Consider the following 24,346-nt stretch of genomic DNA (forward strand, 5'->3'; position numbering starts at 1 on the left):
TCTTTCCTGCTGATATGAGTTCTGGCCAACACTGTTAAGGAGTTGCCTGTCTTGGCATGGAATCTTGCCGTCTCTCATCTGTTCTGAGGAATAAGTTATGATCATCATCCCAGAGGAAGGAAGAGGGGACTCCAGAAATGGACCAAAACAGCCTGGCGTGAAAAACACAGGAGCCATATCTGCCAATAAGGAGACATCTGTTGTCATTTCCTGAACTTGTGGGTCCTTCGTTATGTGATATTATGGCCACAATATGTGACTAATGGGTTTCAGGGCCTCTCATTAGTTGCTTATATGAATCCACGGGCTATGTCTTTCTCCGTCCTACCTTGCAGCCCTTGTACTGTGGTTTGAGGACCTATGATGTCAGAAAGTACACAACACGGAGCCACTCTGCTGAGGACTCCTCATAAATGAGATCTGAGAAGCACAAGAGTCACTCCGTGAGAGGTGACTTTACATGCTCACAATGAGCGACTTAGTGCCAGGCTCCAATGGGGGTCAGAGCTAAAATTCTATTTCTGCTAGATGATTAATACCGGCCTCGAACAGGTCACGGGGTAGAGACCCAGGCCAGGCCAGGGTCAGAGCAGAGGGGAGTTGGAAGCCTCCTCTCCTGAGGATCACGTCTCAGAGCTGACCATAGGACTTGCTTCTGCTCTTCTGGACCACTGTTTCATGTGTTCTTGTATCATTTTCTGGGCAACAAAACAACGCTCATTTCCTGTCATTTCCACAGCAGAGTAGTGGTAGCAAGCCATGAAATCTCACAGTGACGAGAAGAATACCACATGTGTCTGCTGAGGCTGAGATTTGGGGCTTTGGAGTGCTCCCCTAGTCTTCCAGTGGTCCTCCTTCTTTCTAACTGGGGTGGCATCCCAAGTATTCATCCTGGGACCAAGGTTGCCTTCACCAGATGCCAGAGATGCTGAGCCCTGCTTCTGGCAAGCCACTCATTTGACCTGTGGTTCAGTTAAAAAGTTCCTATGAAATGGGTAGGGAAGGGACACTTTAGTCCTTGGACTCACTGGCTTTCTGTGCACATGGTGGGGGGGGGGACGGGGTGTTTTACTATAGCCACTCTCCAAATTCCAGTGAGCAGAATGTCTGGGAAGGCCACACTGGCTGGAATGTTGGCTGCCTGCCACTGTGGCACCATAGGATAGGGCCAGGGAGATGTGCTGAGATGGATCTGCTCAGGAGCAGAGGGCTCAGGTTCAGTTACTGCATGCAGTGAGGGATTCTCGGCAAGCACTTGATCTGGGTATCTGCACCACAGAGGATATTGTCTTTTCTCTGCTCAGACTAGAAACATACCCTGTACCTATTTTAGAAAGTTCAAATAACACAAATAAGAAAAGGCAAATTAAAAAACAAAACCAAATTATCTCTGAGAAACAACCACTGTTATCATTTGGGTGACATTATTCTAGGTTGATTATGTCTGTGTGTGTGTGTGTGTGTGTTCATGTGTGCATGTGTGTCTGTGGATTGCATTGCTATTTGACAACTGCTATCTAAGGAAGCCAGGTTCTGTGCTGGAATGGCTGTTGGGAATTGAACTGGAGCAGTGGTTCTCAACTTGTGGGTCATGACCCCTTTGGGGATCTAACAAACCTTTCCTAGAGAGCTCACATCAGTTAAACTACATATTAGTTATTTATATTACAATTGATAACAGTAGCAAATTCACAGTTACAAAGTAACAATGAAAATACTTTTATGGTTGGGGGTCACCACACCAGGAGGAACTGCATTAAAGGGTTGCAGCCTTAGGAAGGTTGAGAACTGCTGACCTGGAGCCTCAGGATGGGCTTGGACCTGAACATACACAATGTGGCCTCAATGTGGAGGTCGGATGAGGCAGAAGACTGAATTGCTCTGTTTCACAGAGAGAAGAGCTTGGAGCTCCTAGGGCGGGTTGAGAGGTTGTGCCCTGTTTGGGGGAATTGGCCAAAGGACTCCAACAGGGATACCTAATGACTGGATCACACCGTGCTTGCTCTGTTGCTATGAAAGGCTGCAGCAGGCTTTCACAAGCCCTCCACAGCATTCTTGACATGCAGAGACTTAGGAGTGCTCAGGGAAGCATTAAGAAAAGGGTTGACTCCCTGTGCCTACCGGTTGGTTATGGTGTGTGAACAACAGAGGTACCGAAGACAGTAAGACAGTCCTGACTTTGAGAACATCCAATAGAATGGAAGGGGCAGATGGGCTGGGGCAGGAGGGGACAGAGACAGATGTGATCTTGTCAACAAGGACCCTTCAGAGATCCTCACTGTATGGGTGGGGATTTGGGCAAGGCTGTTTTATATCAGCAGCTATAGGTTGGCTCTAGTCATCAGGGATGTATATGCATGTTATGTGCTTTGTTTAAGTGGAATTTTATATCGCTTGCTGTTTTATAGCTCTTTGTGCTCAGCTCTGTGCTTATGCATCTTGGCCCATCACTAAGTTTATGTCTAGTTCACTTTTCTTGTCATCTAGATGATGAGTTTTGGGATAGCAACTATAGTATATATAGTCTGCGCCCTGCTAAAGGGCTTCCAGGCAATGTCCGATACTTCTATAATAACATCTTTCCATTTATATCTTTACACATTTGTTGAGGTGGCTGCTTAAAAACTAGTTTCAGGTCAGAATAGAAAAAGTGAAAAAAAAACTCTGATAAAACATAAATAGCATTGGTCATTTCTCCTTTATTCTACCACTCAGTGTCAGTTTGAAGGCTGGGCCAGCATGCGTGGGTGATGGTGGTGATTTTAGTAAAAATGGCAAGCCCTGCCAGGCTGTTAATGCCACAGTACCAAAGTTCCTAACTCCAGAAGAGTGGAAGGAGCACAGTCCACCCTTCCTTTGAGGCAGGAACCAGGTCCTTTGGGCCTTTACTACACACTCAGTTTATAAGCCTAGGCAATGGCTGCTGTGGGGGCAGCAGGCGACATGTGTGCAGGGATAAATTTCCTGATTCTAGACAGAGCAGCTCAGGTGAGCAGATTCCATTCGGTGCCATGTCTGGGTTAGATGCCCAATCTCAGTACCAGCTCAAGCCATTCCTGGCCTGCTTTATGTGTTGAAGTCAGAGATACAGGAACAGACGCGAGAGGCAACTGTCTCCTCCAGCTTCCCAGTAGATAAAACAGAGGACGAGGAAGAGACTTGAACTCTGGCCATTTGGAGCCAGTCTGCACACTCTTGGAGAAGACCACTGTCCCTGGTGTGTGAATAAGGGGTCAGAACTCCGGGTCTCTGCCCCTATGTAAAGCATCTCTCAGGCAATGCTACCGCTGTAAAGTCCATCTTCCCTGGACCTCTGTCTGTGTGTCTTTCTGTCAGCGGTGAGCCCAGAGGGGCATTATAGATGGGCTACACAAATGAATAATTCATTGAAAGTGAATAATTTCCATGGCAACCTTGCTAGCCCACGACCCGCTGGTCTGCCACCTCCAAGGGCCTGGTACACCCTAATAAAGAAACACATTTGTCAGACGACACAGAGCAAACTGGGATGAGGCTATTTCAAGGGAACAGGAATGAAACTAGGTCAGCTGACGGCAGCAGAGTGGAGCTTGCAAGAGTCCTGTCAGCAGGCTGGTGGAAGGTCCTACCACATGCAGTGCTGGGAAGAGGTCTGCCACTTCTGGTGGGGGAGGGGCATGGAGTCCATCCACAAGCAGTCCTGAATGCAAAACCCACATTACTCAACAGTATGCTTAGGTCCCGGGACACTATTTTGTAGGGTGATTGTCATATTGTTTTAGAAGTAGGAAAGGGAAAGCACGGACACAAAAGTGCCTCCTGAGACTCAGTCTAGGAGACTTAGCCATTAACTGGGATCAGGGATGAGAATAAAGCCAGCAAGCCGGGATAACCATGGAAGCAACCACAGAGGACACTACCCTATGGTCAGGACGTGGTGTCCCCACACTTCTATGTCCACAGAAGAACAGGCATTCTAATGTTTCTATGGGGAACCTTGTTATGATGTCTGGGTGGGTGTAGGAAGGACTGATCACTCTAGGACAAGCCTGGGAGGTCCAGAATCAGACCCACCATATGCTGACATTAGTATTTGTCTGCAATGCCAACACTGTCCACTTAGATGGGGCCTCCCTGTGCAACCATGTGGCATGGCCCTGGTGACTTGACTTTTGTCTGATGATCCTACCTCTCTGAGAAATTTCTTTTGTATGAATAGTAAACACCTCATAGCTCCCAATGACCTCACCTTCCCAAACAGTTGCACCAACAAGGGGCCAAGTATTCAAATATATGAGCATATAGGAGGACATTCTCATTCAAAGCACCAAAGGGAGTGAAGTTGAAAGCACTAAGCAAACAAAAGAGCAAAATTATGCTCATCTCCAGGGGTGATTGGTACCTTCCCAGTAGAGAGAAGAGAGGCAGAGAGAGAAAGAGAGAGAGAGAGAGAGAGAGAGAGAGAGAGAGAGAGAGAGAGAGAGAGAGATTGACACACAGAGAGAGGCAGTTCAGATGGCGGCCCAGTGGTCCTGTCTCTGCTGCCTCCCATAGGCCTCTGGAAACCAGAGGAATCAAAGCAGAAAGGCAGGTGAGGCAGAGAGGAGGCAAACATTCTTAAAGTCTGCCTCCACAGAGGAGGAGTCTTGTTTCAGCACTTTGGACAGAAGCCACAAAAGAGTAAAATGAAGTGACAATCTGCAAGTGTGGTCTTTCTTTTTCCAACTCAGAGATGTCTGCCAACAGCAAATAACATCATTTCAGGCCGTGGGAGAACCGCAGCTTTCGGGAACTTTTGTCCTGTCAATGTAAATCTCTCAGCACCGCCTTCTGCCTTGGCAAAAATGTTCTTCTAAATTACATTACACATACTGGCTCCCACCCTCATCAGCCATACAATTCATATTTTATCTACTGGGCAATCATCAAATATGTCTTTATTTGATTTGGAGTCTTTGGAGTCATTAGGAAAAGGTACTTTTCCTTTGTGTACAATAAGGGTCAGCACGCCAGACAAAGAGGATCCTGGTAGCAATGATGATGATGGTGATGATGATGATACCCAGAAATCTGAAATCAAGAAGGGCCCACAGTTTGAGGACCCAATGGAAATATCTCCTTGGGTCAAGTTTAATCGTAGGGGACCTTCGTGGGCAATGCAAAGCCTGCACGAAGAAGAAACTACAAACTTGAGGTACCAGTAACTTGATTTTGACTAGTATGGATATGCAATGACCCACTCCAAAGGCAATAATGGTCACACCCTGAATTTGATCACAGAGCACAAGGGCATGAGTGGGGGATCTAAATAAAAGATTCACTAATCACATTGTAACAGTGTCAATGTCTCCATTCTCATAAATGAAGCCACACTGAGCAAGATGTTATTAGCAGCTGAGAGCAAAGGGAATTCTCTCTGCTTAGCTAGTCTGACTCTGGTTTTCATCATCAACTTGCAATAACCATGAGGGAAACTGAGGCAGAGTAGCCCTTGATCTTGGAATCACAATTTAAACTTCAGCAGAAGGCTAGTTCTGTGCCTCCGGACACATGTGATGTGCTTTTCAGTCTGGCCATGAGAGATGATGTCTCTCTTCCTCCCCCTTGGCCCTAGAAGCTGTTGGTCCAGGAAGAGGAGGGTGAAAATGGGCTTTAAGGTGCATCAGCAGAGAGGAAACCATCCCCTTCTAGTGGGTGGTATTAAACAAAGAGAGCTTCATCTTCTAATCACATTAACTCACCCCAGGGGGTGTTTCCCGGCCCATTATCACATGGTGTGGCTGGCTGGATCTCCATTTGTCACAGCAAACATCAGGCATATGGTAATGGTCCTGTAAAACATGCCCTGTTGGGTCTTAATGTCTATTTAATGACACCTGCTATGAAGGCTCCCATAACTGAACTCATAATGGGAGATGAGGGGATATTAGATTTTGGAGAAGGAGAGTTCTCTGAATGACAGGCTGCCTCTCTCCAGGAGGCCTGTGCTGGGCTGGGCAGGGTGGGGGTCGAAGTCTCAGATTTTAGCAGCAGCAGGGGTGCTATGAGCCACAATGTCTCAAAGTCCTCCGTCCTAATGCAGACAGGGAGACTGAGGCCCTGAAGGAAAGGAACAGAATGTGGAAATGGGGCTTTGCATCTCTCCTGTTCATCTTTAATCTGTCCTTATGATTCTCAAGCATGCCGCTGGGGAGGAAAGGAAAATGGAAGTTTGGTGGCTAGAGAAAGTACCAAGTCTGGAGAATTAGTTTTGGAAAAAAAATGTCCAGTCTCCCTCCTTCCTTTATTTCCATGCCTCATTTTATTAGGATTTAATAATTGTACAAAGTTATAAGTTTCATTATAAAATGTCATAAATACATATATTATTCTTTAGCCATCTTCAATCTTGTTATCTTTTGACAGTCTCCTTCCCCCAGTTCCAGCACAGAGAGGTCTAAGCCAGAATGATCTCTGATAGTGGAAATAAGTTTGTGCAGGTGCCCAAGGATGCCACTGGTAAGTTAAATTCCCTCCATCTACCTGTTCGGTCATCCCAAGGCATGTATGTGGTTTTGCCCTCACTGCCACAAGTTGGCTAGTTCTTCCACACATGTGTTTCTGGAAAGAAGGCAGAAGTGTCTCATGAAGTCTTGTCTCTCCATTCAAGAGATGACACCCTCACCAAGAGTCCCATCTGCCTTTCCTTGGCAAGGACTGAGATATGGACACATGGCTGATCATTGCAGCAACAGAGTCTGGAAAGAAGACCATTTTTCCAGGGTCCATTATCACCTCAGTGGAATCCATGGGTGTTGGGTAGCAGCTAGCTATGTCTACATAGCATCTATTAACTTCTTTGATTCTTACAGCAAGCCTATGCTATAGTTGTCAGTGAATGCTCTTTTATGAATGAGGGACAAATAAGTTTAGATTATGTTTCCCAAAGTCTATGCAGTCACTAATTAGAGTAGCAGGGGATAGCATGCTTATCTGTGGCTCCTATGGGCTCATGGACTGTGTTTTGCACATCTTCCTGTACCTGCATTACTGGGCATCCTGGTCAGTGGGATTGAGGGATTTCTTGACATCTTAATGAGAGTCTATACCTGACTACCTCCATCTCAATACAAAACAGATGTCAGAAAGACCTCTGTCCTGTCATGATATGGACTTATTTTTGTTGGTTGTCAGCCTGGCCATTCTGAGTTGAGTACAGCCAGATTTCACAAGGTTTGCTTTGTTTTAGGGAGTGTCTTCACAAAGTTGTAAATGTGTTTCACTGAGTCCTATCACTGGGTATGGAAAGCTGAATGAAGTCTGTCCTACCCAATCATAAGCGTGCCTTTCAGGATGGTGCCCAAAGTGCACTTTTATTAAAGGAAACTGTATTTGATATTGACATATGGTAAAAACTGTCCTTCATTCCACCTCTTTGCTGGTTCATATGGTCTGAGGAAGAGAAAAAAGGCAAGCTCATAATTACTATATTTTTTAACACACCCATAGATAATTGCTCTTGATTATAAACAAGGACAGTTGCAAGAATGATCATCTCATCTGTACTTAGTTTGCTTTAGAATAAGAATTATGGAAGGCACCTTGGAATGTCATTATATGTGTACACATCTATTTCTCTCATTTAAATGGACAGATATGCCTCATCCTGGCTTACAGCCACACCTAAGGTGTCCTAGTGCCTTTGCTAAGTCTTAGCACAAGTGCTCATCATCAAACATATGAACAAATGAAGGAAGACAAAAAGCTTCTGGGGGAAATATTCTAAAACACTGAAGGTAAACTAGTTTTTGTTTGTGTTTGTCATCTGTAGTTGTCCATCAGTCTGGGTAGACATGAAAGAGTGAGGGTTTAAGCATCTGAAGTAGTGAGGTTGTATTAGTAAATAAAAGTGTCGGTAATGCTGCATAACAAACAACCTCCACAGTGATGGAAATAAAACAAGTGTATTCTGTAAGTATTGTGGGTCTGCAGGTTGATGGAGATGTTGCCTAGCATAGCTGGGATTGGCTAGGGGCATCTGCTTCATGTTATTGCTTAGCTATCTTGGCTCTAGGGTCCAAGACAGGTTCAGGCCTATTCTGTATTTCTTCTGGGGTCTAGTATGAGTGGTAGCATCTCACTGCCAGATGATCTGTAGTAAATTGTAGAGCATGGACCAAAAACCTCATCCACATCCAGACATTTCACACTCTGATTTTGTCATGTTCACCAGCTACTTGCTAGTGTAAGCAAGCTGTATAGACCCTGTGAAAGTCAAGCCAGAAAAGGTGGTTCTGTAGATCATGGATCCAGTGTACAAGGAAAACTCCACAAGACAAAGAGGAGGCTGGGGAGATTGCTCACCTGGTAGAGTGTTTGTCACCCAATGTGAAGAGCTGAGTTCGATCTGCCTAGACCCAGTGGGACACCAGAGATTTGTCATCCTGGAAGGAGATGGAGAGGATGCCTGGGGCTTGCTGATCAGTCAGTCTAAGAAAAAGCTACAGGCATCAGATTCAGTGAGAGACCTTGTCTCAAAAAATGAAGTTGAGAGTGACTGGGGAAGGTGTCAGACATTGACCATGGCCACCAACTCCCAAATACAGAAGCAGAAAAGAGTGGATATCTACCATAAAGGAACCCCCAGAGATAAAGAGAGTAGGGTGTAGAAAACTGAGATGGCAGAGAGAATAAAGAGGTGTTGAGGGTGAGGAGAGAGGGGAGATGCAGAAGCTCCATCTAGGTTATAGGTTACTGACTTAGGGGGTCTTCGTATCGTGAAAAGATAAGATTCCCTCCCAGTAAACCCAGCCTAAACCGTTATAAAGACCTCTCAATGAAATACTGCTGCAGAAGCAAAAACTGCACTCATTAAAAAATTCAAACTTACAATTTCCCGAGTCAGTAGGTCTGTTGATGAGAGCGACAGCAGAGGGGCTGATATTGGGCACTGATGGGATACCCACTCCAGCTCTGAGACTCCATCTACCCCGGACCAGCTAATTCCCCTCCTGCTGCCCCAGTCCCACATCCTGCCATCCAACCAAGATTTTTTTTTGTCAGTGCCCCTGAGACTCACATAGGTTTTAATTGTCTGTTATTTGTAACACTGACAGTCAGCCGCTTTCTGAAATACCCCCGTGTGTTTGAATCCCACCTCTTGGTCCATATCTGTATTTCTCTTCTGTCTCTCCACACATTTCTTCTCAGCAGCTTTTCTAGGCTCACTCAGATTTTTGAGAAAGAAAATATTGGTGACCGAATGAAAGAAAAGATGTACTTGGCAGCGAGTGGTCCCAGCACCTATGCCTTGGAAGCAACCGGGGCCACATGCTGCCTGCTGTAAACTGGGATAGAGTGAACTGATCCAGATCAACTGCCACATGGAAACAGTGACACCCACTTCCAACCTGAATTATAACGCTCAGACAAGTTCAATTTAGTGTTGGCTCTGCCTCCTCTAGGTGGCCTTGAGCCTGCATTGTCTAGGTCTCTCACAAGGACTCAGCCAGGGTTTGGCAGGCTGGCATGATGAACTGATGTCTCTTCATTACCTGCCTAGAGAGGAAGGCAAGTATGACCTTGGACTACAAACTTACTCTGTAACCTCGGCAGGACTTCAGACCTGTCTGTCTTCTCTGTCTCTCACCACCCTTCACCTGCCTCCACACACCTGCCTCCACACACCTGCCTCCACACACCTGCCTCCACACACCTGCCTCCACACACCGAAGTCACTCCCATGTTAGTCTGAATGAGCCTATCTCTAGCCTCACCTCCTCCATCATTCAAGGGTCAGCTCAATGCTACTCTGTACAGAGAGTTTCTTGGATTTTCCACCAGGAAGCAGTTCCTTCTTCTGAGGTCACTGCTCATCTCAGCCTCTTCTGGAGCACCGGTTATGCTCGGCCTGTGAACCGGTCATCTCTGCCTGCAGTGTTCCTGCTCCCTTGCTCCATGGACGTCCAGGTCCATGAGTTGGGTTTTGTTTTGAAGCTTGATTTAACTCCAGAATTTAGCCAGTGATTCAAATTAAACAAGTTTTTAATGACCCAGTAAATACTTGACTACTGAACTGGGGTAGAGGGGCTGTTGGGAAAACATTCCTATCTCAAGCTTGTACTTTTGGAAAGAAGAAGGGAGACTCCATGTTTGTTGAATCCAACTCTTTGCAGAATTATTTTGTGGTCTCTCTTTCATTGGGCCAATTACATTTATGAAGATAAATTATGACAGGCAAGAACCCACTTGCATGGATTACTGTGTGCTAACTACATAATTAGCGGCCTCGTCTAGGAAGGGAGTTTGTTAGATATTTCCATAAGAAAAAAGACATTACGATCCATAAAAACAATGAGCAATGATAATTTCATTTTTATTGGTCATTTAAAAACATTCACTGATAATTCTCCCCATGCTTAATAGGCATATGTTTGCTTCCTTCAGAATACACCCATAAATGCATCACAGAAAGCACTCTTACATAATCGTTCAGCCTCGCTTCCATCATCAAGGATTTTCAAAGACTGAGAGTGTGGGTTCAGCAAGGGCGTTTGAACAGGTGGCTCCCGTTATCTTGAACCAGAGCACAGTACCTGGGGCAGGCCAAGCGCTCACTACTACACTGGTCTCAAACCAGAGGAGTTGCACACCTGGAAGCTTTTATCCCTTTCATTTGAACTAGCAAACAGCCATAAACCACAAGCTCTCTGCTTTTACGATAACCCCAATGCCTCTGGAAGTCCTTCCAGGAGACCTGGAACCACAGGCTCAGCTGAAGGCAGAGATGATTAAACATTATCTGTAAGACTGAAGGACCAAAGACTGACGAGTGAATGAATGAAGTTGCATGATAGCTCCATGGGCCCAGTTGAATGGGATGAGCCGTCTCCAATCCTGCCCCCTGAGATTCCAGCAGAGACTTCAGATCCGCCACCACTGCTTCTCAACTCATCTAGAAAGAGAGCCCGATGCCGAGTACCCTGGGGGCTAGGTGACAGCCTCTCATATTCAGAACAGCAACGGGAACAAGATGCTTTCGTGTGTTTCCAAAAACACTTCAAGAAATGATTTCTATATCACTAGCTGAAAATTAGATTCTCCACATGAACTGTGTGTGTGTGAGAGAAGGGGGCGGAGACAGACAGATGACAGGCAGACAGACACAGAGGGAGGACTACTGGACTCAAGATATACTTTTCCATCATGTACAAGGCAAGCAAACCATTGAGGATAAGGGGATGGAGTTGCTAATTGGCAGCCCTTCAGGGGGAAGAGCCCGAGTCACCGCCTTGGTAGCATACTGATGTCATTCTAGAAATGGTATCTGTCCATTAACTAATGCTTTGAAGTGCTTGGATGCCTCTTCCTTTGCTCTTTCTCCCTTTCCTTCCCTCTCTCTGTTGGGTAAAGGTATGTGTGCAGACACCTGTGACCGTGTGTGTGCATTTGAAGATGTGTCTTATATATAAATGTATGTAGGTGAGCAATGTCTAAATGAGGTAGAAATTGTGTGCATGTATCTCTGTACGTCTGTACATGTCCACATACTAGTGTATATGTATGGCCTATATTTATATGTGAGTATGTGTGAACTTTGTAAGTTTGTGTGTGAGACTAAAGGTCGTGTGTGTGTGTGTGTGTGTGTGTGTGTGTGTATGCGAAGGTGTATATCTTTTTTTTTTTTTCTTGATCATGGTGGATGATCGTTTTGATGTGTTCTTGGATTCGGTTGGCAAGAATTTTTTTTTTTTACTTTTTTTTTATTCGATATATTTTTTATTTACATTTCAAATTATTTCCCCTTTCCTAGCCCCCCCACTCCCAGAAAGTCCCGTAAGCCCCCTTCTCTCCCCCTGTCCTCCCACCCACCCCTTCCCACTTCCCCGTTCTGGTTTTGCTGAATACTGCTTCATTGAGTCTTTCCAGAACAAGGGGCCACTCTTCCTTTCTTCTTGTACCTCATTTGATGTATAGATTATGTTTTGGGTAATCCAGATTTCTAGGTTAATATCCACTTATTAGTGAGTGCATACCATGATTCATCTTTTGGGTCTGGGTTACCTCACTTAGTATGATGTTCTCTAGGTCCATCCATTTGCCTAAGAATTTCATGAATTCATTGTTTCTAATGGCTGAATAGTACTCCATTGTGTATATATACCACATTTTTTGCATCCACTCTTCTGTTGAGGGATACCTGGGTTCTTTCCAGCATCTGGCAATTATAAATAGGGCTGCTATGAACATAGTAGAGCATGTATCCTTATTACATGGTGGGGAATCCTCTGGGTATATGCCCAGGAGTGGTATAGCAGGATCTTCTGGAAGTGAGGTGCCCAGTTTTCAGAGGAACCGCCAGACTGATTTCCAAAGTGGTTGTACCAATTTGCAACCCCACCAGCAGTGGAGGAGTGTTCCTCTTTCTCCACACCCTCTCCAACACCTGCTATCTCCTGAATTTTTAATCTTAGCCATTCTGACTGGTGTAAGGTGAAAACCCAGGGTTGTTTTGATTTGCATTTCCCTAATGACTAATGAAGTTGAACATTTTTTAAGATGCTTCTCTGCCATCTGATATTCTTCAGGTGAGAATTCTTTGTTTAACTCTGTACCCCATTTTTTAATAGGGTTGTTTGTTTTTCTGGAGTCTAACTTCTTGAGTTCTTTATATATATTAGATATTAGCCCTCTATCTGATGTAGGATTGGTGAAGATCTTTTCTCAATTTGTTGGTTGCCGATTTGTCCTCTTGATGGTGTCCTTTGCCTTACAGAAACTTTGTAATTTTATGAGGTCCCATTTGCCAATTCTTGCTCTTAGAGCATACACTATTGGTGTTCTGTTCAGAAACTTTCTCCCTGTACCGATGTCCTCAAGGGTCTTCCCCAGTTTCTTTTCTAATAACTTCAGAGTGTCTGGCTTTATGTGGAGGTCCTTGATCCATTTGGATTTGAGCTTAGTACAAGGAGACAAGGATGGATCAATTCGCATTCTTCTGCATGCTGACCTCCAGTTGAACCAGCAACATTTGTTGAAAAGACTATCTTTTTTTCCATTGGATGTTTTCAGCCTCTTTGTCGAGGATCAAGTGGCCATAGGTGTGTGGGTTCATTTCTGGATCTTCAATCCTGTTCCATTGATCCTCCTGCCTGTCACTGTACCAATACCATGCAGTTTTAAACACTATTGCTCTGTAGTATTGCTTGAGGTCAGGGATACTGATTCCCCCAGAATTTCTTTTGTTGCTGAGAATAGTTTTAGCTATCCTGGGTTTTTTGTTATTCCAGATGAATTTGATAATTGCTCTTTCTAACTCTGTGAAGAATTGAGTTGGGATTTTGATGGGTATTGCATTGAATCTGTAGATTACTTTTGGCAAAATGGCCATTTTAACTATATTGATTCTACCGATCCATGAACATGGGAGCTTTTCCCATTTTTTGAGGTCTTCTTCCATTTCCTTCTTCAGAGTCTTGAAGTTCTTGTCATACAGATCTTTCACATGTTTGGTAAGAGTCACCCCAAGATACTTTATACTATTTGTGGCTATTGTGAAGGGGGTCATTTCCCTAACTTCTTTCTCAGCCTGCTTATCCTTTGAGTATAGGAAGGCCACTGATTTGCTTGAGTTGATTTTATAACCTGCCACTTTGCTGAAGTTGTTTATCAGCTGTAGGAGTTCTCTAGTGGAGTTTTTTGGGTCACTTAGGTAGACTATCATGTCATCTGCAAATAATGATAGTTTGACTTCTTCCTTTCCAATTTGTATCCCTTTGACCTCCTTATGTTGTCGAATTGCCTGAGCTAGTACTTCAAGTACAATATTGAAAAGATAAGGAGAAAGTGGGCAGCCCTGTCTAGTCCCTGATTTTAGTGGGATTGCTTCAAGTTTCTCTCCATTTAGTTTGATGCTGGCTACTGGTTTGCTGTATATTGCTTTTACTATGTTTAGGTATGGGCCTTGAATTCCTGTTCTTTCCAAGACTTTAAGCATGAAAGGATGCTGAATTTTGTCAAATGCTTTTTCAGCATCCAATGAAATGACCATGTGGTTTTTTTCTTTGAGTTTGTTTATGTAGTGGATTGCATTGATGGATTTCCGTATATTGAACCAACCCTGCATTCCTGGGATAAAGCCTACTTGATCATGGTGGATGATCGTTTTGATGTGTTCTTGGATTCGGTTGGCAAGAATTTTATTGTGTATTTTTGCATCGATGTTCATAAGGGAAATTGGTCTGAAGTTTTCTTTCTTTGTTGGATCTTTGTGTGGTTTTGGTATCAGCGTAATTGTGGCTTCATAGAAGGAATTGGGTAGTGTTCCTTCTGTTTCTATTTTGTGGAATAATTTGAAGAGTATTGGTGTTAACTCTTCTTTGAAGGTCTGATAGAATTCTACACTGAAACCATCTGGTCCTGTGCTTTTTTTGGTTGGAAGACTTTCTATGACTTCTTCTATTTCTTTAGGCATTATGGGACTGTTTAAATGATCTATTTGGTCCTGATTTAATTTTGGTATTTGGTATCTGTCAAGGAAATTGTCCATTTCCTCCAGATTCTCCAGTTGTGTTGAGTACAGGCTCTTGTAGTAGGATCTGATGATTTTTTGGATTTCCTCAGTTTCCGTTGTTATATCTTCCTTTTCATTTCTAAGTTTGTTAATTTGGATACTTTCTCTGTGCCCTTTGGTCAGTCTGGCTAAGGGTTTATCTATCTTGTTGATTTTCTCAAAGAACCAGCTCCTGGTTTTGTTGATTCTTTGTATGGTTCTCTTTGTTTCTATTTGATTGATTTCAGCCCTGAGTTTGATGATTTCCTGCCTTCTACTCCTCCTGGGTGAAATAGCTTCTTTTTGTTCCAGGGCTTTCAGGTGTGTCATTAAGCTGGTAATGTATGCTCTCTCCATTTTCTTTTTGGAGGCACTCAGGGCTATGAGTTTTCCTCTTAGCACTGCTTTCATTGTGTCCCATAGATTTGGGTATGTGGTGTCTTCATTTTCATTGTGTTCTAAAATGTCTTTAATTTCTTTCTTTATTTCTTCCTTGACCAAGGTATCATTGAGTAGAATATTGTTCAATTTCCACGTGTATGTGGGTTTTCTGTTGTTTTTGTTGCTATTGAAGACCACTTTTACTTTATAGTGATCTGATAGGAGGCATGGGATTAGTTCGATCTTCTTATATTTGTTGAGGTCTGTCTTGTGACCAATTATATGGGTCGATTTTGGAGAAGGTACCATGAGGTGCTGAGAAAAAGGTATATTCTTTTGCTTTAGGATAGAATGTTCTATATATATCTGTTAAATCTAATTGGTCCAAAGCTTCAATTAGTTTCATTATGTCCCTGTTTAGTTTCTGTTTTCCTGATCGGCCCATTGAGGAAAGTGCAGTGTTGAAGTCACCCACAATTATTGTGTTAGGTGCAATGTGTGCTTTGAGCTTTAATAAAGTTTCTTTTACGAATGAGGGTGCCCTTGCATTTGGAGCATAGATGTTCAGGATTGAGAGTTCTTTTTGTTGTATTTTTCCTTTGACCAGCAAGAAGTGTCCCTCAGAGTCTCTTTTGATGACTTTGTGTTGAAAGTCAATTTTATCTGATATTAAAATGGATACTCCAGCTTGTTTCCTGAGACCATTTGCTTGTAAAATTGTCTTCCAGCCTTTTACTCTAAGATAGTGTTTGTCTTTGACCCTGAGGTGTGTTTCCTGTAAGCAGCAAAATGTATGGTCCTGTTTGGGTATCCAGTCAGTTAGTCTGTGTCTTTTTATTGGGGCATTAAGTCCATTGATGTTAAGAGATATTAAGGAATAGTGATTGTTACTTCCTATCATTTTTGACGTTATTTTTTAAAATTGATTGCTTAACTTCTTTTGGGTTTGATGAAAGGTTACTATCTTGCTTTTTCCAGGGTGAAGTTTCCCTCCTTGTATTGGTGTTGTCCTCCTATTATCCTTTGTAGGGCTGGGTTTGTGGATAGATATTGGGTAAACTTGGTTTTGTCATGGAATATCTTAGTTTCTCCATCTATGGTGATTGAGAGTTTTGCTGGATATAGTAGTTTTGGCTGGCATTTGTGTTCTCTTAGAGTCTGCATGAGATCAGCCCAGGATCTTCTAGCCTTCATAGTCTCAGGTGAAAAGCCTGCTGTGATTCTGATAGGTCTTCCTTTATATGTTACTTGGCCTTTTTCTCTTACTGCCTTTAATATTCTTTCTTTCTTTAGTACATTTGGTGTTTTGATTATTATGTGATGGGAAGTATTTCTGTTCTGGTCCAGTCTGTTTGGAGTTCTGTAGGCTTCTTGTATATTCATGGGCATCTCTCTCTTTAGGTTAGGGAAGTTTTCTTCCATAATTTTATTGAAGATATTTGCTGGCCCTTTAAGCTGTAAATCTTCACTCTCATCTATGCCTATAATCCTTAGGTTTGGTCTTCTCATTGTGTCCTGGATTTCCTGGATATTTTGGGTTACAAGCTTTTTGCTTTTTGCATTTTCTTTAACTGTTGAGTCCATGGTTTCTATGGTATCTTCAGCGTCTGAGATTCTTTCTTCTATCTCTTGTATTCTGTTGTTGATATTTGCATCTATGTCCACTGATTTCTTCCCAAGGCTTTCTATCTCCAAAGTTGTCTCCCTTTGAGTTTTCTTAGTTGTTTCTACTTCTGATTTTAGATCCTGGATTGTTTTGCTTAGCTCCTTCACTTGCTTGTTTGTGCTTTCCTGTAATTCTTTAAGAGATTTTTGTGTTTCCTCTTTCATGACCTCAGCCTGTTGACCAAAGTTCTCCTGTATTTCTTTAAGTGTTTTTTTTGTCTTTCCTCTTTATTGGCTTTTGTATTCTCCTGGATTTCTTTCAATGATTTTTGTGTTTCCCTTGCAAGGGCTTCTAATTTTTGATCCATTTTCTCCTGAATTTCTTTAAGTATGTCCTTCATGTGTTCCTGTACCAGCATCATGATCAGTGATTTTAAATCCAAATCTTGTTTTACTGGTGTGATGGGGTATCTAGGACATGCTGGTAAAGGAGAGTTGGGTTCAGATGTTGCCATATTGCCTTGATTTCTGTTAGTGACGTTCCTGGGTCTGCCTTTTGCCATCTAGTTCTCACTGGTGTTAGTTGGTGTTGTCAATGCTGGACTCACCAGTGCAAGCTGCCCCTTCCCAGGTGGCCTCTGGTGCACAGCTTACCTCCTGCACTGCCTGGAGACAGGGTGTTGTTGTCCAAGCTGTTCAGACCCCGAAGCAGACACCTGAAGGCTCCTGCTGGGGCCAGCTGGATTCACTGGAGCACACTGACTTCTCCCCGCTGGCCGCCTGGAAGCCCCACTTGCCTCTTTCAGGACCTGGAGACGTGGTGTTGCCGCTCAGGCTGATCTGGATCCGGAAGCGTAGAGGTCTGAGGGCTACCGCCAGAGGCCTCAGGACTGAAGCCTAAGCTCTGTGGCACAGGGAATGAGCTGTGCTGTGAGCTCCCAGACTGCCTCTGGGTGCACACCAGGTCCCCCGCACTTCCTGGAGACCGAGTGCTGTGGCCCAGGCTGTTCAGATCCCAAAGCAGGCGCCTGAAGCAAGGTGTATGTCTTTATGTCATCCTCAGTGTTTCTTCTTAATATGTCACCAGAGTTCTCCCTCTGCAGGACAAGTGGGGCAGAGGTAATATAGAGAATGCTTTTGAGCCCTTCCTCTGTATTGGGAGCCTGGTCCTTGTCTTTGTGTTTCTTTGGATGAGCCACACGTCTTGTGTTCTCTCTAGGATCTAGGTGTGTCTGCCATAGTTTTCTGTGGGACTTACAGCTTTACAGACTGTTGTCACAGTTTTGTCTCCTTAAGTGTTGTATCAATGCCTCCCGCAGCATCTATGGTCTCTGCTGCAGGGGGAGGCCGTCTCGTAATCCACCCTTTCTCTTAACCTCTGCATGCTATTGGCTTGCTGACTGTCTATCCTATGACATCGAATAGCAGCTTTGGGAGAAGTTTGTCTTGGAGGATAGTGTACTATAGCATGAAGGAGCCCAGGTAACCCACCTGTGCTGGAGCTGGGCACAGCACTATAGTACAACCTCCTGAGGATACTCAGTGTTTGTTCTGGGCCCTAAAGGATGAAATCCCTTGGTATGTCTTTGAAGTGACACCCACTATTGTGACTCGGTTTCATTGCTCGGATTCTAGAAAATACCTCGCTGTAGTCAGTGGAATGGACAGCTTTTCTAGTGGGTTGATTTTGTCTTATTACTTATTTGAAAGTTAACATGTGTCTTTATTCATCAAACAGTTAATGGCACCAAATGGAGCCACCGGTTACTATGAGAGCTGCCATTTTTCATTGAGGAACTCATTCCTTACCAGCTAAACCCAAGCATTATACTATCTGCCTCGTGGAATTGTGCTGAGGACTGAGGACACTCACATCCTAACTCCATAAATGCCATCTGTCATTACTGCCTTTGATATTGTCACTGTTACTGAGTGACAGTGGGGGGTGCACAGCTTGGGTCCTGCCCATGAGGAATTCACAGTCTAGTTGCCAAGGCAGATATGGAGCCAGAGGCAGAATGATAGAAATGAGGCTGTAGGGATGCCACAGGGGAGATCCTTCAATTCTGCCTGAGAGAAGAGTCTCCCAGGAGAGGCAGAGCCATTCAGTTCGGGCCATGAAGGATGTTTAAGAGGTGAATGGTCCAAGAGGGAAAAGGAAGACATTCAAAGCAGATGGATGAGCTGCCGTCTAGACTGACTGAGGCATGCATGAGAAATTATACCCATGGAAAGGAGGGCTATGTGGGCATGCTGCAGGTCTCCAGGGTCAAGCCAAGTGGGCCTCTGTGTTTTCTTCCACAGGTCATGAAAGTGGTTCTAGCAGCTTAAGCAAGTGGTGCTGGTGACTGTTGATGGTGAAACCTGTCATTGTAAAAGTAAATACGTGTGCTTAATACTGAGAAATATTTAAGAGGCCAGTTTTTCAGTTCTTTGGCTGTGCAGGTTGTTTTCTGCCAAGGGTCAAGAAAGATGACATTACAGTGGGACTCTCATGTCCAGAGCATGCAGCCAACTTGAGCTTACTGAGGACTATAAAAAAGAAAGAATTTATCACCAGTCAAGATTTTTTTTCCGACTTCTACACCTCTGAAGGCCTCTGAGGGGGGAGATTACAGGTAGGAAATTGAGGCACACAAGGTGACTCATAGAAGTTACAGACACATGGGCCAACGCCTCAGTTCTTTCTTTTCCTGCCATTCAGCTCCTTTTGTCACATTGGGGACAAATAGCTTCACTTTTTTTGAAGCCCAATTTTCTCATCTGTCAAAAGAGACTAACGCTGGTGACAGTTTCACAGAGCTACAGGATGGTTCCATCTGGATGCTGGGTAATCCTCAGTAAACGGCAGCCTTACGAAGACTGGTCACACATGCCTTCCAATCCCGCTGAAGTCATCTCCTTCAGCTGTGCTCTTAGCAGGACGTGTCCAACCGCAGGATGTGCTACAGGAGACTGGCAGTGAAGAGGGCAGCCCCCTCCCAGGAGCTTACCTCCCGAGGAGGCCGCGGCATATCACGTATCCTTCAGCATTTCCGATAAGCGGCCAAGAAGCGAATCGTATGCCTTTTTTCTCTTCTGGACCTTTGAAGTATGAGCTATAAATGGGTAAAAACACATCAACCACTCTCTCCATGAATATTTATTGAGATAGCACTTTTAATACAGAACCACTTGAAAAGTGAACCTCGGAGGAAAACTGCATCTTTCGCAGCCATTGATCTTAAAATATTTCCTATGAATGCACTTGTGCTTGAAATATGACACCCTGCTTTTTCTTATTTATTCTGGGTGAAGTCACAGGGACTTGGCCTGGATGGTTTTTACAAGCCGAACAGTATTGGCAAAATCATCTTCTGGATCAAAATTCAACTTTTATTTTGGTCTTTAGTTTGTTAGTTTCTGTCAGTTTTCCCCAAGATATCTCCGGGACTCACAACAGCAGGTAAAGGGGAGACTGAATACACACTGCTAGCAGGAGATCCCTGGGAGTGGATGGTGAGATCATCTCCACCAGTGCTAAAAGGGTTTTGAAAGTTATCTTGTCTACTACCCATCCTCACAGGTGAGGACGCTTTTAAAGATTCTCTCAAACAGGATCCACTTCACCACCCTCCCGCTGCACAGGTTAAAGGAGTAAGAACCATGAGGTCTGGGTGGGGCTCTGAATATCAAAGGAATCCATATTGCCACTGATGGCAGAAATATAATTGTTACAGACATTTCTGGTTACAGGTCACGTCTTGATTAATATGAAAATAGCATACGACATTTGAATGTGCAGTTTACTTTGAAGACTCCAGCATATAACAGCCCTGTGGGGTGAGACTGGCTGAGGCCTTCATTGTAAAGGGTCTCGCTTCAACATCAAGAAGCAGCCTGGATATTCACCCGGAGGAGGCAGGTAACTAAATTGCCCACTGATTCTGCAGACTAGTGATCTCTAGCCAGCACGTGTTGGTTGTTATTTGATGAGCGTGCACACCTCCAAAATACAGTTATTTACTTGTATGTATTATCTCTTATGTGCAGGATGAACAAACACAAACCATACATTTTAAAGAGTTGAGTAAATAAATAGGGGTCAGACTTTGACTATGTTCCTCCTCGTGCTAGTGGGATGGAGCCACCCTATCAGAAGCTTCACCTGCAGGAGATCACGCTGTACTGTAAAGGACTGAGAACACATGATTCGGCAGAAAAAGTAGATATATGCATTTTATGATCATATTTTTATTTAAAAAAAATGCTGTCTCCCTAAGTTCTACCTGTATTCCTAGCTGGCAGTAGATGCAGGCTTATGGAAGCTGGCTATCCCTGAGTGTAATGTGAATTGATATGAGCGCAGGGAACAGAGGGAATGTTCTAGCTGCTCACTCTATCAGGGAGCTAAATAGGAAAGTGGGAAAAAGACAGACTTGGGGGAAAGATTTCAAAAGGTTCTTAAATATGAGACATATTAATGAAAGGGTGCAAAATGAAAAGAATTAGAAGCTATGAATAGACAGGCTCATGCCTATAATCCCAGCGTCTGGGAGGCTAAGGCAGAATGATTTCCATATTTGAGGCCAACCTGGGCTACATATACAGTGATTCCAAGACCAGCTGATCTTCAGACTTTGACCATGTCACAAAGCAAACATCTCTGAGTCACTTTAGCTCATCTAGATAAAAATAAGTTAGAATGAAAAGGAATCAAAACCAAAATGAATTAATGGGAGACCTGACCTGATGAGGTGACAGTCTTTGTCTTGTGTTCAGACTGTCATTTTAGAATTACAGGAAATGTCTCCTCTCAGTACAGTGACACATTTATCCCTCAGAGAGCTCAGGACCACATGACAGGCTTCATGGGCTTGGCATTCCCATGGGTTCATTTCACACAGCCAGAAAACTGGCCAGGGTCCCTCATGTCCAAGCCCAAGTCACCAAAAGTAGACTCCAGTCGCTTTAGCCTAGGTTACAGGACTCCAATGGTCCAACAAATGTTTACTAGGGAGGCAAGTCACTAGGTCAAATCCAGTGTCTGCTCACGACCATGTTAGAGTTGTCCTAAGGGAAGGAGAGGGTGTCTTCCAAAGGTGCCCAGACAATTAGTGGTAGAATCAGTTCTAAAACCCAAGTGGGGGATTCGTCCACTCATTGGAGTTGCTTCACTTTAAACTTCCCAGGACTGGTGACCCTGAGAAAAGCTTGCTCATTGATTGATGAGGTCAGGGTAAACAAGGGGAATTGTCATGAGGCACCTCTGGGGAAATGAGAGACTAACGCACAGGGCAAATATAGTTTTCAAAATAAGAACAGGTGATGGTGTCTGTGGGGGCTAGAGTTTTTCTCAACTCCACACCAAAAAAATCACCTGGGAAGAGGTACAGACTCTATCAGATTAGCCTGTGGCCATGTCTGTGGGACATTTTAATTAACTATAGATATGGGAAGGCTCAGGGTGGGGCTGCCCCTGGGAAATTTGGAAATTTGTCAGAGCAATTAAATGCTAAAAAGATGAAGGAGATTAAATCAACTGTTTCCTTAAAGATTACCTTTTACCACCCATGGTCAGGTAGAAACCAGAATTAATGCTGTGATGGAGTGGATCACTCTGACTGAACCCTAAGATGGTTGTGAATGGACACTGGATTTAACCTCATGACTTGTCTCCTTACCCAGGGTTCTTCGGGCCATTGGAGCCTTATAACCTAGGCTGAAGCGAGCAGAGTCTATTTGGTCATGGGTGGTCTTGAGTAACATAAGAAGTAAGCTAAACAATACACTGAAAGCAAGACCCTCTGCCAAGTGGGAGGGTATAGGGTAGGGGGCAAGTGGGAGGGTATAGGGTGCCAAGTATAAGGGTAGGGGGCAAGTGTGGGCATGCATTTTGCCTCTGCCCTAGCTTGGAATAGGACAAGAAAGCCACATACAGACAGCCCTAGCCATACTAGCACAAGAGGATGGATCAATGCAGGATGTTACTGGCTCATTTCCACCTATTGTTCCTCTACAATTGAAAATATTCACAAATTTGCATATGGCATCTCTGGGCCAAGGCAGCTTTCAAGCTCGAAGGTTCGCTCTCTGGCATCCCAAGCACAATTTGTCCTTCTCCTAGTCCTACACAGCATCACATGGATCTTCCTGTAGCTCATCACTCTGAAGTGCATAGCCAAGTCAGTCCACTGAGAAAGGAGGAGGGTGTGGCCATGGAGGGGTCCCCGGTGGTACCTGTGGAGCACCGGTATCATCGCTCAGGGTACTCAGAGCAGCAAAAGCCAGCACAGGCCAGGATGCTATCCTAATCCGAACTCAGCTGTGCCAGAGATGGCCCCACTGCCCTTGGCTACTGGGCTGTTTGAGAGGAAAATTGAATTATAATCTTAACATCCTTTGTACATTTGGAAATTTGTCAGAGCAATTAAATGCTAATAAGGCTAGGAAGATTAAATGGATAGTTTCCTTAAAGATTACCCTACACCATCCAAGGTCAGGTAGAAATCGGAAGTAATGTAGTGATGGAGTCTGATCACTCTGGCTGAATAAATGTCACATGAAAGCAAGGAGTCATTCAGTTTTCTATATTTGAACATCTCATTAGAGTCCGTGTCATTTAAAGATGTATTGGGTGGCAGAAAGATGACATTTGAGGTCTCCCATGGTAAGCCAAGCCCTTAATTATCTGATGGAGGTTAATGTGTCTATGGTATGGGGGGAAACCTCGGCATAAAAGGGACTAATGGATTTTGTTAAGAATGGATTTCATGGTGGACCAGTAGCATGGGCCATCCACTAGACTGTCTAGCCAGAGTGAATCTTTCTTATTGGTTCCCTGACTCGTTGAGGTGGAGACCATGGAATAAGTGATGGCAGTGTTGGGGGGGGGGGAATAGCTCAGTGGGAAATGTGATTACTGTACAAGTATGAGGACCTGAGTTTAGAGCCCCCCCCCCCAGAACCTCTGCAACAATGGGCTTAGTATCGAACTTGTAATCCCACCATTCTTGACTGGGAGATGGGAGGCAGAGGCAATGGGAACTGGCAGGGCAACTAGCTTCGCAAATGTTAAGAGGTTATAACTGAAATAGGCTGAAGGTGAAGACCAACACTGGAAACTGTCTTCTGATCTTTTTGTACTGCTATGACATGTAATGCATATACATGAGCCCCCCCCCCCCCCACACACACACACTTTCTTTCGACCACGGTTGTGAGGAATGAGACTGTAGAATCCCTCATTTCCAATACTGATTAAGTCAGGAGTCCAACCACATTACTTGTTTGTAGAAACTCAGCTGAAGATGCTGAAGGGTGTATAAGAGTAAGGTGAGGTCCAGTGCAAGAAGCCTCCAGTTGGGCCATGACTTCAGGCACCCTCAGTGGGCAAGCAGTAGGTCCTGATGTTGAATGCCCCTAGAGGTCTGTGTTCCTTTGTACTCCTGTCCTGGGCTGGGTGACTTGCTTCTGATGGGTACAGTAGTAATCCAAATGATGTGATGCCATTTCCAAGAACTGGCTGCAGAAGATGGTAGCTTGTGGCTTGCTTGCTGCCTCTAAGTGCTATGGATTGAGCCCAGGGATTTGTGCATGCTAAGCAAACAGTTTTAACCAATCTAACTACATCCCAAACTCTAGAAAGAAGACTTCTATCAAAAGAAAAATGTTCTGCTGTAAACTTTGTGGCTGATTTTAGATAAGGAACTATAGAACCGGGAGAGGTAGGGAAGCTGCAGATCCTCACCTGTCCTGAGGCAAACAGCCATAGCAAGGCTCTGGTGGAGAGCCAAGACAGTATAGACTGTCATTAGACTATCTTTCTGGACATCCATGGACAGGGATTTTGCCAATATGTGTCCTGTTCTT

General features: G+C 44.1%; 1 long non-coding RNA gene across 4 annotated transcripts in view; it reads left to right on the forward strand.

Annotated features, from left to right (window-relative positions):
- The first annotated feature begins 255 nt into the window (after window positions 1–255).
- LOC127694219 (uncharacterized) overlaps window positions 256–24,346 on the forward strand; it is a 34,589-nt gene continuing 10,498 nt past the window's right edge. Inside the window, exons 1-3 of one of the 4 annotated variants that reach the window (XR_007979812.1) lie at window positions 256–450; window positions 6,385–6,477; window positions 18,800–20,399. This is a non-coding gene — a long non-coding RNA (uncharacterized LOC127694219). Of the gene's footprint in view, window positions 451–6,384; window positions 6,478–7,612; window positions 7,719–18,799; window positions 20,400–24,346 lie in introns of those variants that run through there. The other 3 variants (XR_007979813.1, XR_007979810.1, XR_007979811.1) reach the window with 3 other exon arrangements.

The sequence above is a fragment of the Apodemus sylvaticus genome, chromosome 10, assembly GCF_947179515.1.
Source record: "Apodemus sylvaticus chromosome 10, mApoSyl1.1, whole genome shotgun sequence".
Taxonomy (NCBI): Eukaryota; Metazoa; Chordata; class Mammalia; order Rodentia; family Muridae; genus Apodemus; species Apodemus sylvaticus.